A 13,079-nucleotide genomic window follows, 5' to 3' on the forward strand; every position below is an offset into this window, starting at 1 on the left:
CTGAAGTACTTAGAGAAGGTATTAGAATAATTCACTTAGTTCAATGATAAGCAGTGGTACCCTGTATAAACCCGAGACTTTCCTTGGATTATTTGCTCTTGTCACATATTGTAGGATGTTGGATTTAAGTTATTGTTGTTCCATTATTGAAGAAAAATGGTAAAGTTTTTGGTTGAAGTTGTCTTTGATAATTTTGGAATTTATTAATAAAGAAAAGAAAGGAAAGGAAATAAAGAAAAAGAAAAGAAAAGAAAGGAAAAGGAAAAAGGGAAAAAAAAAAAAAGAAAATGGAAGGAAATGGAAACCCATTCGGCACCACCGCCTAACTCATTTCAGCCCATTTCTCCATCTTTTCCCATCAGATTTTCAGAGAAGTTTGAGAGAGAGTGTGAAGGAAGAGGAAGAAGAAGCTTGCTGCAGGTTGGAGGTTGAAGAAGGGAGGTAAAAGTTCATGCAATTGCAACCATGGAAGAATCTGGGTTCAACCTGCCTATCTCTGGTGTTTAAGTCGGTTTGAGCTACACAAGAAGAACTAAGAGGTGAGGCCTGACTTCCTTGAAAGTTAATCCATTTTCTAAAAAATTTCATGAAGGAAGCTTGAGCTAAATCTGATGATAAGTTAATGGTTTTTGAAAAGGAAAACAGAGCACAGAATTTTCGTGCAAATCAGAAGGATCTAGAGTTTTCTATGGTTTTTCGAACATTGTGGGGCGTACAAGTTGAATTAGAAGCTCAATTGTGTATGGTTGGAAATCTTATTCAATTTTCTATAACTTACATGAAGAATTCGTGAGCCAAAAATGACTAGAAGTAGGTTTAATTTCAGGAGAAAAGTAGAGGGTAGCAGAGAAGCACGAATCTGTATTTGCTGTGTTTGGGAGATTTCTGGACAAATCCGTTAGGAATCTCGTTTTATTCCTTCAAGTAAGTTGTAGAGGGTTCCAAACTGAAGAGTTTGATATATAGTACATTAATTTTGGTCAAGTATTTAGGAAGTTATGAGTATTGGAAGTTAGGGTATTGAATCTGGAAAATCTGGAAAAAAAGTATGAAGTATGATTTTATTTCTAGAATTTAGAATTCATGAACATGGAAAGACAAGATGATTTATAGTTTTGATGCTCGGTTTTGGTTTATTTGACAGGCCAAGAGGAAATAGGCTGAGTCTACAGACCAGGGAACTAGCCAAGACTGTGAGTGACAAAACGAATTTCGAAAATGATTTCCAAACTGTAATTTATGCTTAAATGGTTAACATGCTTGAATATGAACTTATGAATGATACATGATTTCTAAGAATGGTTTCAAGCATAAGTTTTGAGCTTAGATTTTCTAATGAGGTTTATATACGAGCACGTGATTATTGAATTCCTGAAAGGTAGTTGAAACGATATCATTTAAAGTAAAGTATGTATTAGCGAGTACTGTTAAAAGATTTTCAGTTTTTCACGAGCAAGCTGAGTAAGCTTGAGTTTTACGAAAGATAAAGATAAGCAGGCATGTTTTAATATTTTTATGTGGTTTTCTGAGACTTTTATTGATTACATGACTGAGATATTGAGCCCGAGGCTATATGGTACCGTGTGCACACAGGTTATACTCCGTTGTTGACGTTTAGTGTACTCCGTGACAACAATGCTGTTGTGAGTGCTGGGCGGGCCCCACTACGACAAAGACGATGGGAGTGCTGGGCAGGCCCCACTACATCATAGAGCTAGTAAACATTGTTTGTACCGGCCGTGCCCTACACAACGTTGATTTGTCATGTTAGTTAAAATGTTTTATATACTTGATATGCCTTGCTAGATTTTAATGACGTACTTGCGGAATATTTGAGAAAGCTTTTAGCGTTACACATTTATGTTTAACGCTTTGATTGAACAGATTCATATGTTTAAAGGTTTATCACGTGTTCTGATTTGCGAATTTACAGTTTTAAATTTAGTCACTCACTGGGCTTCGTAGCTCACTCTTTCAAAATATTTTCCCACTTTTTAGGTAGAGATCGAGCTCCCAGTGCCTAATAACTGCCAAAGTCTATTTTCTGCTAAAAGCTTCCAGATCAAGCTCCATACATGGGTGGAGTTGTACATTGTATCTGTTTGTATTGTAAATGTCTTTGTAAGAACTGGATAGTTTATGGTTGTGTAAGCACTAGATGTCGTGGTTGTGTAAACCCCAGTTGGATATGTTTTTGGTTGTGATATCTCTATCAGGTTATTTTCCAAACCGAGTTATGTCAGGACTACACTTCATGTGTGTCTAAAGGTTTCCAGGGGTTCCGCTGTGTTGTGTTACATGTACAGTATTTTATATCTAATATTAGTATGTTTATCAGGTTCAACGATTCAACAGGGTCATCAGGTAACGTTAAAGGAGGACGATGTTGTTGGCTTCACGCCATCTCCTTGACTAAGCTAGCAGGTAGTTTAGAAGGGGGTGTGACACCCTGCTTCAGTTATGATCCTTGACATCAGGATCCGATTTGCTCTACGTGCACGTATGACAGTTAATCAGTTCAGTAGGATTGAGCAAAAGGGTTCTTTCCTAGCATTAGTTGTAAGGTGCTGAACAAAAGGGTTCTCACCCCAGCCCAGGCTTATGTTTGAGAGATCGAACAAAAAGGTTCTCTCTTAAACATGATACCCGACGATAAGATTGAACCACGAGGGTTATTTCTTAGCATTGCTATAAGATGTTGAAAAAAAGGGTTCTCACCCCAGGCCAGGCTAATGTTTGAGAGATTAAACAAAAGTGTTCTCTCTCAGGTGTTGAACAAAAGGGTTCTCACCTCTGCCCAGGCTTATGTTTGAGAGATCGAACAAAAGGGTTCTCTCTTAAACATGATATCCGACGTTGAGAGATCGAGAAAAAGGGTTCTCTCTCAACTGGGAATCAGTTTAGCTATGTTTTTAGATACAATGGTTTTAAAAGGTTTATGTACATGTTGCTTGGCACACGTTGCTTGGCATGTTTTAGTTCCAGTATTATGTTTTCTAGCTTTCAGTTTAAGCATGAGATTTATGTTTTTATTAAGTCACTCACTGGGCAAGTAACTCATTCTTTCAAATGTTTTTCTTTTCCCAGGTAGTGGTCATCTCCCTAGAGGTTAGCTGTCATCCTGCTCTGCCACTCAAAGACTCCAGTGAAAAGTCAAAGTCTAGAGAGAAGTTTTAGGTGTTTACTTTGTAAATGTCTGTACATATGTGTTGCTCATTAGGGACTAGTAAAATATATTGGGACCGCTGAACTCTATATGTGTTAATAGGATGTAATTATGTTGTTGTTGATCCCTGGTGTTCTGAGGTTATTTTTAAAATTTCATTAGTTTGGTGAATGTTATATATGTACTCCAGGGATCTAAGTAGGTTAACGATGTTAGTTAGGTAGTAAGTGCCAAAAAAGGGTTGGTAACTACTGTCGTCACATTCACTTCTGGATTAAGAAGGGTAATCTGGGAGGGGGTGTGACATATGGGTAAGTAGATAGATGGCTCCCTTAAGGGCTGATTCTAGGGCTTGAACAATGTGGCGCCACACACCTTCTCTTGGCCCAAGAGATGTTCACACATAGTTGACTATGTTATATTGTTCATTAGAGGAATCAGTGGTACTTAAGGAGTGAGATGTAAATACAGGGCAAAACGGTAAATTGGCCCAGCTGTACTTACGATAATCTATGAAGGGTCATCGTACTCATGATTGGTTATATCCAATGGACACAGAAATATATCTGTGGTAAGAAGAGTTCAGCTATTAGTCTTTAGTGGAATCACTAACAATTAATGGATGGTGAATCTCATGGCTAAAGAGTTTAGTCAGTTATTCACGTATCATTGGAGCTTCGAGTCACAAGTCCATTAGGTCAACTGGGTAGCTTGGATAAAGTCGAGAACCAGTGTTTGGGTTAATTTGAAATGTTCAAATTGACAAGAGGAAGTTCAATTATATATGATATAATTTGACTGGTTAATTATATATGATATATTTATACTGGTTAATTATATATGATATAATTGGCTAAATATATGAGATACATTATTTTGAAGGAAATTAGATATAAATATGATTTATATCAAGTAGAGGAAAAATACTATAGTAGATATATGATATCAAACTATAGGATATAAATATAATATGATTATATTTATTAATTAAATTAATTGATTAATTATTTAATAATTAACCAATTAATTCACGTTTGAACGTGGGAAGATGGGGCCGCGAAGGTTAAGGTAACCAACAGGTTAAAGTTTGAAAATCGTTTTCATTTTGAAGAATTAATTCAGTCATGCATTTGATAGCCCGACCCTAAAAAGAATTCGTGAAAGAGCAATCGCGAGAGCCTATACGATAGAATCTCATTCGTCTAAATGATCATCTAGTTCACGCGTTCTCTAAACGATCATATACCACTTTCCTAAACAATGATCCAGTTTTTCCTAAACGGTTGTGTAGTTCTACTATACAATAAGCGTCTTTGCTATACGATAGCAGAGTTCTTCTCGGGCGCGCTTATCGTCTACACGAAGTCTTTTCCTCTGTCCTCTACAAAACTCACCAGAGCCCACTCTTTGGGTTTTTTACACCGAGGATACCCGGGTTTCCCTTGTGATGGTGTTATCCATATGGCCTTGTTCATGTATGTTTGGATCGTGCAGTACCAGTCGACAGACTCACCGAGTTCTGGTAGATCAGTGGGAGTTTTCCGATGCTTTGGGTTCACACATACGAAGACCGTCTTCCTCTGGTATGAACCCCTTTTCTTTATGTTTTATTGTATTCTGAGCATGCCATTGATTAGTTTAATATGCATAACTTTTAGTATGGAATGTATATCGTTTGTGTTTTGATCACTGTGAAATCAGAGCGATCTAAGCCCGCTCATAGAACTCTCGGTATGAGATCCTTCAAAATGAGGTGCTGATGCAAAGGTGAAAACCTTCAAGGCTAGACTTATGGCAAAGAGTTATACCCAAGTTGAAGGAGTCGATTATGAGGAGACTTTCTCACCTATTGCCATGTTGAAGTCTATCCAGATCTTTCTATCTGTTGCCTCATGTTATGACTAAGAGATTTTGGAAATGAACGTCAAGACTGCTTTTCTGATTGACAATCTTGAGGAGACCATTTATATGGAGTAGCCTTAGAGATTCGTAACCCAAGGTAAAGAGCAAAAGGTGTGTAAGCTTAATCGGTCCATTTATGGACTGAAGCAAGCTTCTCTATCTTGGAATATAAAATTTGATGTTGCGATTAAATCTTATTGTTGGGGTTGATGCCCTAAAGTCTCGTGTCCTGTAGTTTGTAAACAGTATATACGAACACCTGTGATTGTTAATATATGATATTTACTTCACATTTTGTTGTTTTGCTCGGTTATTTGTTTTATTTGCTTTACCACAAACCAATAAACATAAAATCCCTAGTTATTTGTATGTGACTCAAGCATGTATGTGGTGACATACAAATGGATCATGTCTTGAGTGATAACCAAAATGGTCTGTAGTATATGGATATAGGAGGGAAACCTTATCCTGGTAATGCTACGGATGCGGCTCGCTTTGTGGAATGGTCACAAGTGTTGTGACTTGCCACAGATGGTCTGATCCTGGTCATTCGTGTTGGGAACATGTGAGCAGGGGCGTCCTATACAAAGAGTTTGTATAAGACCTGACCACGAAGTGTTAATGTCTCGTTATATAACACTGTTCATGACAGAGACTTCACTTCACTAGGATGACCATAGGTAACATGACCTCAATCCTGAGTGAGTTGGGAACTTCTACCATTCAGGGCGGTCCTTTGATTTGTATGGGTGTGAGTGGCGAAGTCACCGATTCAAACCTACCATTTTGGGGATTCATCTGATTTGGGAGCTAGGAACTCAATTACACAAGATGGAATTCACTCCTTCCCCGAGGCAGGGGTAAGTAGATAGATGGCTCCCTTAAGGGCTGATTCCGGGGCTTGAACAATGTGGCGCCACACACCTTCTCTTGGCCCGAGAGGTGTTCACACATAGTTGGACTATGTTGTATTGTTCATAGAGGAATCAATGGTACTTAAGGAGTGAGATGTAACTACAGGGGCAAAATGGTAAATTGGCCCAGCTGTACTTACCAACATCTGTGAAGGGTCATCGTACTCATGATTGGTTATATCCAATGGACACAGAAATATATCTGTGGTAAGAAGAGTTCAGCTATTGGTCTTTAGTGGAATCACTGACAGTTAACGTATGGTGAATCTCGTGGCTAAAGTGTTTAGTCAACTATTCAAGTATCGTTGGAGCTTCGAGCCACAAGTCCATTAGGTCACCTGGGTAGCTTGGATAAAGTCGAGAACCAGTGTTTGGGTTAATTTGAAATGTTCAAATTGACAAGAGGAAGTACAATTATATATGATATAATTGGAATGGTTAATTATATATGATATAATTTGCTAAATTTATGAGATATATTATTTTGGAGGAAATTAGATATAAATATGATTTATATCAAGAAGAGGAAAAATACTATAGTAGATATATGATATCAAACTATAGGATATAAATATAATATGATTATATTTATTAATTAAATTAATTGATTAATTATTTAATAATTAATCAATTAATTCATGTATGAACGTGGGAACGTGGGGGCTACGAAGGTTAAGGTAACCGGCGGGTTAAAGATTGAAAATCGTTTTCATTTTGAAGAATTAATTCAGTCGTGCTTTAAGATCCCGCGCCTAAAAAGAATTCGTGAAGAGAGCGATCGCGAGAGCCAATACGATAGAATCTCACTTTTCTAAACGATCGTCTAGTTCATGCGTTCTCAAAACGATCGTATACCACTTTCCTAAACGATCATGTAGTTGTACTATACGATAGTAGAGTTCTTCTCGTGCGCGCTTATCGTCTACATGAAATCTTCTCCTCCATCCTCTACCAAACTCACCAGAGCCCACTCTTTGGGTTTTTGACGCCGAGGATACTCGGGTTTCCCTTGTGGTGGTGTTGTCCCCGCGACCCTGTTCGTGTACGTTCGGATCATGCAGTAATAGTCGAGAGACTCGCCGGGTGCTGATAGATCGGTGGGAGTTTTTCGCTGCTGTGGGTTCACACAAACGAAGACCGTGAGGGTACACCAATAGTATTCCAAGACAACATTTAAATTTAACATTTTCCCCCTTATCTATTAAAGATTTCAACATGTTTACAACAATCTATCTAACTTTCATACACATAGTTCAATTTCCTATATTCTTTATTACATGATCTGAGCCGTGCCCTGAGAATTTACCAAGTCCTGGTGTGTTGGTGGTTAGTAGACTCCTTCTTGAACACTCCGTTTTGCTACCTGGGGGAGGGGGAGGGGATATAAGAAAACATTTGGAAGAGTGTGAGCTACTAAGCCCAGTGAGTGGTGCTTTTTAAAATAATAATCACTTTGCAAAACATATTTTTGGGAAGTCAATCACATAATCAAAATTCTAATATAATTTATGCATGATCATGTGTACATTCATTCAATCATCATCCTCCAGTTCCATGCTATACGTGGCATGCTCATATCATGGACACATTATTAATCATAACAACTTTTTATGGAAACTGTCCTATAACTTACTTTTCCCGCCAATGTGCACATCGACAATTCTTTTCCCGCTAGTCATGCTTAGGTAACTTGACTATATTTTCCGCCGATCGTCACCGACTATTATTTCCCGCTGACTATATTTTCCCGCCAAGCACCTTTTATTAAGCATGCTAACTTATGTAGTCTGAGTATAATCTCAGTTTCCATAGAAATTCTTCGAACAATATCATGGCAACATCATAAGCATGCATTTTGCACCTACATATGCATTTATCCACATGTCAACACATAAAACTAAGTAAACACTCACCACAAGCAAGTTTTTCCACTAAAAATCACCTTGAGGATACCTTCCTGAGAATTCCTCCTTATCAATGGAAATTCCTTAATTATACTTGTTATATCAATAAATAATGTCAAAATAGCCAAAATACCATTATATAATGAAAATACCAGCTTACTCTACTCCAATTTAGCCAAAATCCTCAAATTAGCCTCTTTAGAGGTTATTTGGACCGTGACAGGTAGCTGGGCGTTTGGGCAGTAGGCAGGGTGGGCGTGTTGTGTCGCATAGGGGGTTGACGCGTTGGGAGTGCGTTGCGCTAGGCGTGATGCGTCGCACGAGGAAGGTAGTTGCACTGGGCTAGTGCACGAGATGCGTCGAGCGAGGCGTGCAGATGGACGCAGCACTGCGAGGCGTGCGTGCAGGGTGTGGGCTAGCTGTGCGTCCGGCTGACTCAATGCCTCACCAACGCAACCTTTGTTTCTTTTGATCTCCAATCAATTTGGCAGCCTAATAACTCAAATGTAACTCTCTAAATATGCTCTCAACACAAGATTTAGGTGATGATATGAATAAATTCCTCTTGGCCCCCTAATAACTCAAACATAACTCTCTAAATATGCTCCAAAACCGCTTGAATTGAACTCGAACCGTCTGAATCGGACCAGTAGAAATTGAATCGGACCAACCACAATCCATTTGAAGCTGAACCAGACCAGACCTCAAGAGAACCGGTCGAACCGGATTCTCTTACTCTCGCCCAAAATCTTACTACAGCTGATCATTTGGCAATGACGACAATCGTCATGCGATTGTCTAATCATTTAGTGTTTTCTTGATCGTTTAGCAATCAACGCATATCGCTTAACAAAGCTACATGATCGTGTAGTAATTTCCTTCTACTATAGTCTCATCGTCTAGTGCCGAAGGTCACTACACTATCGCTGTCAAACACTATCACATAGCTCCATCATTTAGCACAGACAATTTGTTACACGATTGTTTAGCTCCCATCATTTAGCGTTGCGTCTTGATCGTTTAGCGCATGCATGGGGTAAGTGATCACCTAGTGCTATCGCATAGCTCTCGATGCATCGCCCACCTGCCGCTCAAAGGTAAACGATCACTTAATGCTATCGCTTAGCATTTGAACGCATCTTTTAGATACCACATGGAGGCAAACGATCGCTTAGGCCATCGCATAGCAACTTAACGCATCGCTTAGCTCCCAATAAAAGATAAATGATCATGGTAAGCGATCGCTCAATGCCATCACATAGCTCTTCGCCACATTGCTTAGCTCCCACCAGAAGCTACACGATTGTGTAGTGCCATCGTATAGCAAAACAACGCATTGCTTAGCTTCCGAGGTAGACGATCGTCTAGCGCGCAACACCTAAACGATTAACGCCCGAAGCTACACGATCGTTTAGATTTTCCTTCACATCGTCTAATGCATGAAGCTAAACGATTGTTTAGCTACTGAAGCTCAACGAAGTTATGAACAGAGGCTGATCATCTGGAATCTATAACTCGGTCGCTTCGCTTGTTTCTTCGAATTACAGCTTAATTTCAACTCTAATGACTCCAAATAAATTACAGACTGTTGGGAAGACATTAGAGCTCATAAAACAAAAGCCAATGACAAATTTAAACGGGAAATGAAAGAGAAATTAAAGGCCAAAACCCAGAAAACCATATTAGTATAGCAGTTTCATATTTTCATATAAAACACCCACCAAACCAAAATTAAACCTAATTGAATGCTTATAAGATTCTCTGATATCAATTGTTGGATCGACACCAGCATGCAGCAGAAGGGAACAGGATCCATAAGCACTCTAATTCATTAATTTTGGTTGAAAAGAAACATGCTAAAACAAAGTATAATGGGTTTCAAGAACATACCTTGGCCGAACCATCGAAATCTCTATTTCCAGCTGCTAAATCCTCCAAATCCTTGTGTAGACCACCACAAGATCTTCCCTACGATTCTCGTGCCCTAGATTCAGTTGTGGGACTCAAAATAAGCTGGAATCAAAGGGAATATGGAGAAAGCTCACTGAATGAACCCATTGAAGAACACCTTCTTCATCCGGATTTTTCAGCAAAAATTCAATCGGTTCATCTCCCTTTTCTTCACTCCAATCTCTTCAATATATTGTAGACTACCATGCAAAGAGATGTACTGCATGGAATGCAGCTCATGCTTGGAGTAAATCAAGGAAGAGGTAGTGGGTTCCTAGTGAGCAAGTTGAAGATGAACTTGAAAAACCTTTTTCAAGTTTGTGTAATTTTTCAATTTCCAAAAATCTAAAGTTGATTTTAAAATCATATTTTATTTCTTAAATCAAAATTTATTAATATTACAAATTAATTTCATAAATTAATTTTCTAATAAAATTAATAAATAATTATTTAAACAATTTAAATAATTATACTTAATTTAATATCCAATATTAAATTAATTTTTATACAAATTCATTTTCATATATTTAAATCATATTTAAATATATTTTCTCCAATTTCATTTGATTCTAATTTGAACGTTTCAAATTAACTTATCACACTACTCTAAAGCTAATCCATTTCTGAGCTAGTAAGGGGACCTCATGGACCTACAGATCATGGGCTCCAATGATCCGAGATTAATTGACTAAACTCATTAGACCGATCTAACCTCCATTCGTTAACTAATGGGTCACTCCACTAAAGCCCATAGTTGAACTCCCCTCACTGTAGATATATTATGTCCACTCGATATAACCATGATTAGTAAGTTAACCCTTCACAGGTTGTTTATGCTTATTTTTATGAAGTGAATTATGGATGATATGCGATGGTGAAATTGCATTGTGCACTCAAGTTTCCTCAGTGGAATCCAAGTGTAAATTTCACTGAGTTTCCTGGTAAGTCCAAGGTCGAACTCAAGGACTTGTGAAAAGAGATTGCGATGGTAATTTTTATGAAAACCTAGCAGTAATCGATAACTCAATTAATTGTGGGTTTGTTGTTGATTGCGTTAATGAAAATTAAACTAATACGGCGGATTTGAGAAAAGTCAGTTGTGTGATAGATGCACTGGGTATGCGGATGAACGGGTTGAGAAGATCTTTAGCTAGCGTTACTTGGGAATGCATCAAACTATGCGATCATGATACAACCTTGCATAGCAAGTCATTTTTCAATACAAATGTGATGCTCCTAAGTCTAGGACGCATGTGTTGAATGCAAAAATGTCCATAGAGCTTATCCCTAAGTCTCTACTCTTTTCCTATGCGATGATGCAAAATGCATAAAGGCAAGGTGACCACATACAATCATATCCTATCTCTAGGATGCATGTGATGTGTTGATAACAAATAGTACTTATTCCTAAGCTCTTATCTCTTGATTATGCGTTCTAATCTGACTCTCCCGAGCCTAGATTCTAACCTGACCTTCCCAAGCCTAGATCTTTTTCTTAGACTACCCTCCCGAGTATCTCTAATGGACGAATGAAGCATACATAATACAAGATAATCGCATAGAATGAAGATTCCCTAGTTGTGCTAGCTAAATGCTTCCCAACCCATTCAACAGATTTAGCTACTCATGCGTAAATAACAGAGAGTGAACAGATATAGAGAAAAAAATTCCATTTTTATAAATGAGTTTGAGTACAAAATAACAATGGAAGATAAAGGTAGAGAGTCTGGTAGCAATTCCTTGATGACCGAGGCTGTCAATCTCTATTCGGTTCCAAAGATATTCCTACTTCCGCTGGCATCGACCCTCCCTCTGTTTTGGCAGCTTTTGGTGCTCTCCCAAGCTTATCGGAACGATCTGTCAACACCACCTTCCTCTCTCGCATCTGCCTTAAAATGAAAGGAAAACTATGAACAAAGACGTGTGAACTAAAGTATGAAATTTCGAACTGCTAAACCCCTTTTCTAAAGGTTGTCCTTGGTATTTATAGAACATTCAGGGTGAATGGCGGCTTCTCTCTCATGGTTGCATTGATGGGATGGCTTTAATTCTCCTGACTGATGCGTCAAATATTTGTCACCGAAAAGCTGAATGTACTTGTTATCGTTAATCGGCTGTCAACTTAATTCGAATTCGACTGTCATCAGCTTTCTGTCTCATCGCGATTAATTAGCCTTTCACCCAAATGTGCCCACCATGTTGTGCTGACCAAGTTGCGGCAATCCTTCTCGGGTGAATATTTGCGAACACGATCACCGCAAAGCCTTGCGGTAATGTTGCGCTCGACCAATGATTTCTTGTGATCACAATTTCCGCCTTGCATCATTGCATATTCTGCACAAAAATACACAAATCAACTGTTCTAATGCGATGAACGCATGCGACCACAATATTATGAAATTGATGCTTAATGGACGCAATTTAACATGTTTTATCAACGCAAGCCAGCATTGTTTAAGAACTTAGCACTATGATAACGTGCATTTCTGCCCGTTATCACACCCCCAAATTTAAATAATACTTGTCCTGAAGCATAAGCTAAAGACTTCCTTTAGCAATTCAACCGCAATGTCCTTTTCCCAGATTTCTCAAGGATACTTCGTTCAAATCCTATATACCAAAGTTTCCTTAAGCCTTATTCAAGTCTCTTCTTGAAATATTTCTAAGACTAGAGATTGCAAGCTTAACCTTCAAAAGGACTTTACTAATTTTTAGAACATTGCATGATTTATTTCAAAAAGAAAAATTTCCACCGAGGTGTCAAATGATTTTTTCCTTGCATATTTCTTGACATTATTATTTTTTTCCTGACCTTCCGCTGATCCAAGTGCCTTGCCTTAGTTTTGGCTTGCCCCCAAGTGTGTCATGCGGACATCCAACTACTAGCAATGCACTCTTCCTCAGACTAAACTCATACCTACTTGGCAGCGGAGTTGCGGTCATTTATTTATGCATTGATCCTGGTGACTTACTTTCGTTTTGGCTTGACCTCACGTGTGTCATGCAGATATCCAACTACGGGTAAGTGTCTTTCACAACTTAACTCTTATCAACATAGGTTTCCCATTGCGTTGACAGTGGAGTTGTTATTCTCAAAATTTTTCCTCTTCTTTTTTTTTTTTTTTTTCAAAATAGCAAGGTCGAAAATTAATACCTCACCCCCAAATTTAAAATGCGGCAATGTCCTCATTGTCAAAAGATTGAAATAAGTCATGCGATGTTCTTAGAAAGTTTCGTAAAGAG

At 38.3% G+C, this 13,079-nt stretch overlaps 1 long non-coding RNA gene across 1 annotated transcript; it reads left to right on the forward strand.

The window, feature by feature from the left end:
• The first annotated feature begins 369 nt into the window (after positions 1–369).
• LOC150032364 (uncharacterized) lies at positions 370–2,206 on the forward strand. The gene is made up of 5 exons (XR_016524866.1): positions 370–539; positions 638–740; positions 827–924; positions 1,145–1,193; positions 1,594–2,206. It is a non-coding gene; the product is annotated as an uncharacterized LOC150032364 (long non-coding RNA).
• The last annotated feature ends 10,873 nt before the right edge of the window (positions 2,207–13,079 follow it).

The sequence above is a fragment of the Benincasa hispida genome, chromosome 11, assembly GCF_027475165.1.
Source record: "Benincasa hispida cultivar pf3 chromosome 11, pf3_genome.v1.1, whole genome shotgun sequence".
NCBI lineage: Eukaryota > Viridiplantae > Streptophyta > Magnoliopsida > Cucurbitales > Cucurbitaceae > Benincasa > Benincasa hispida.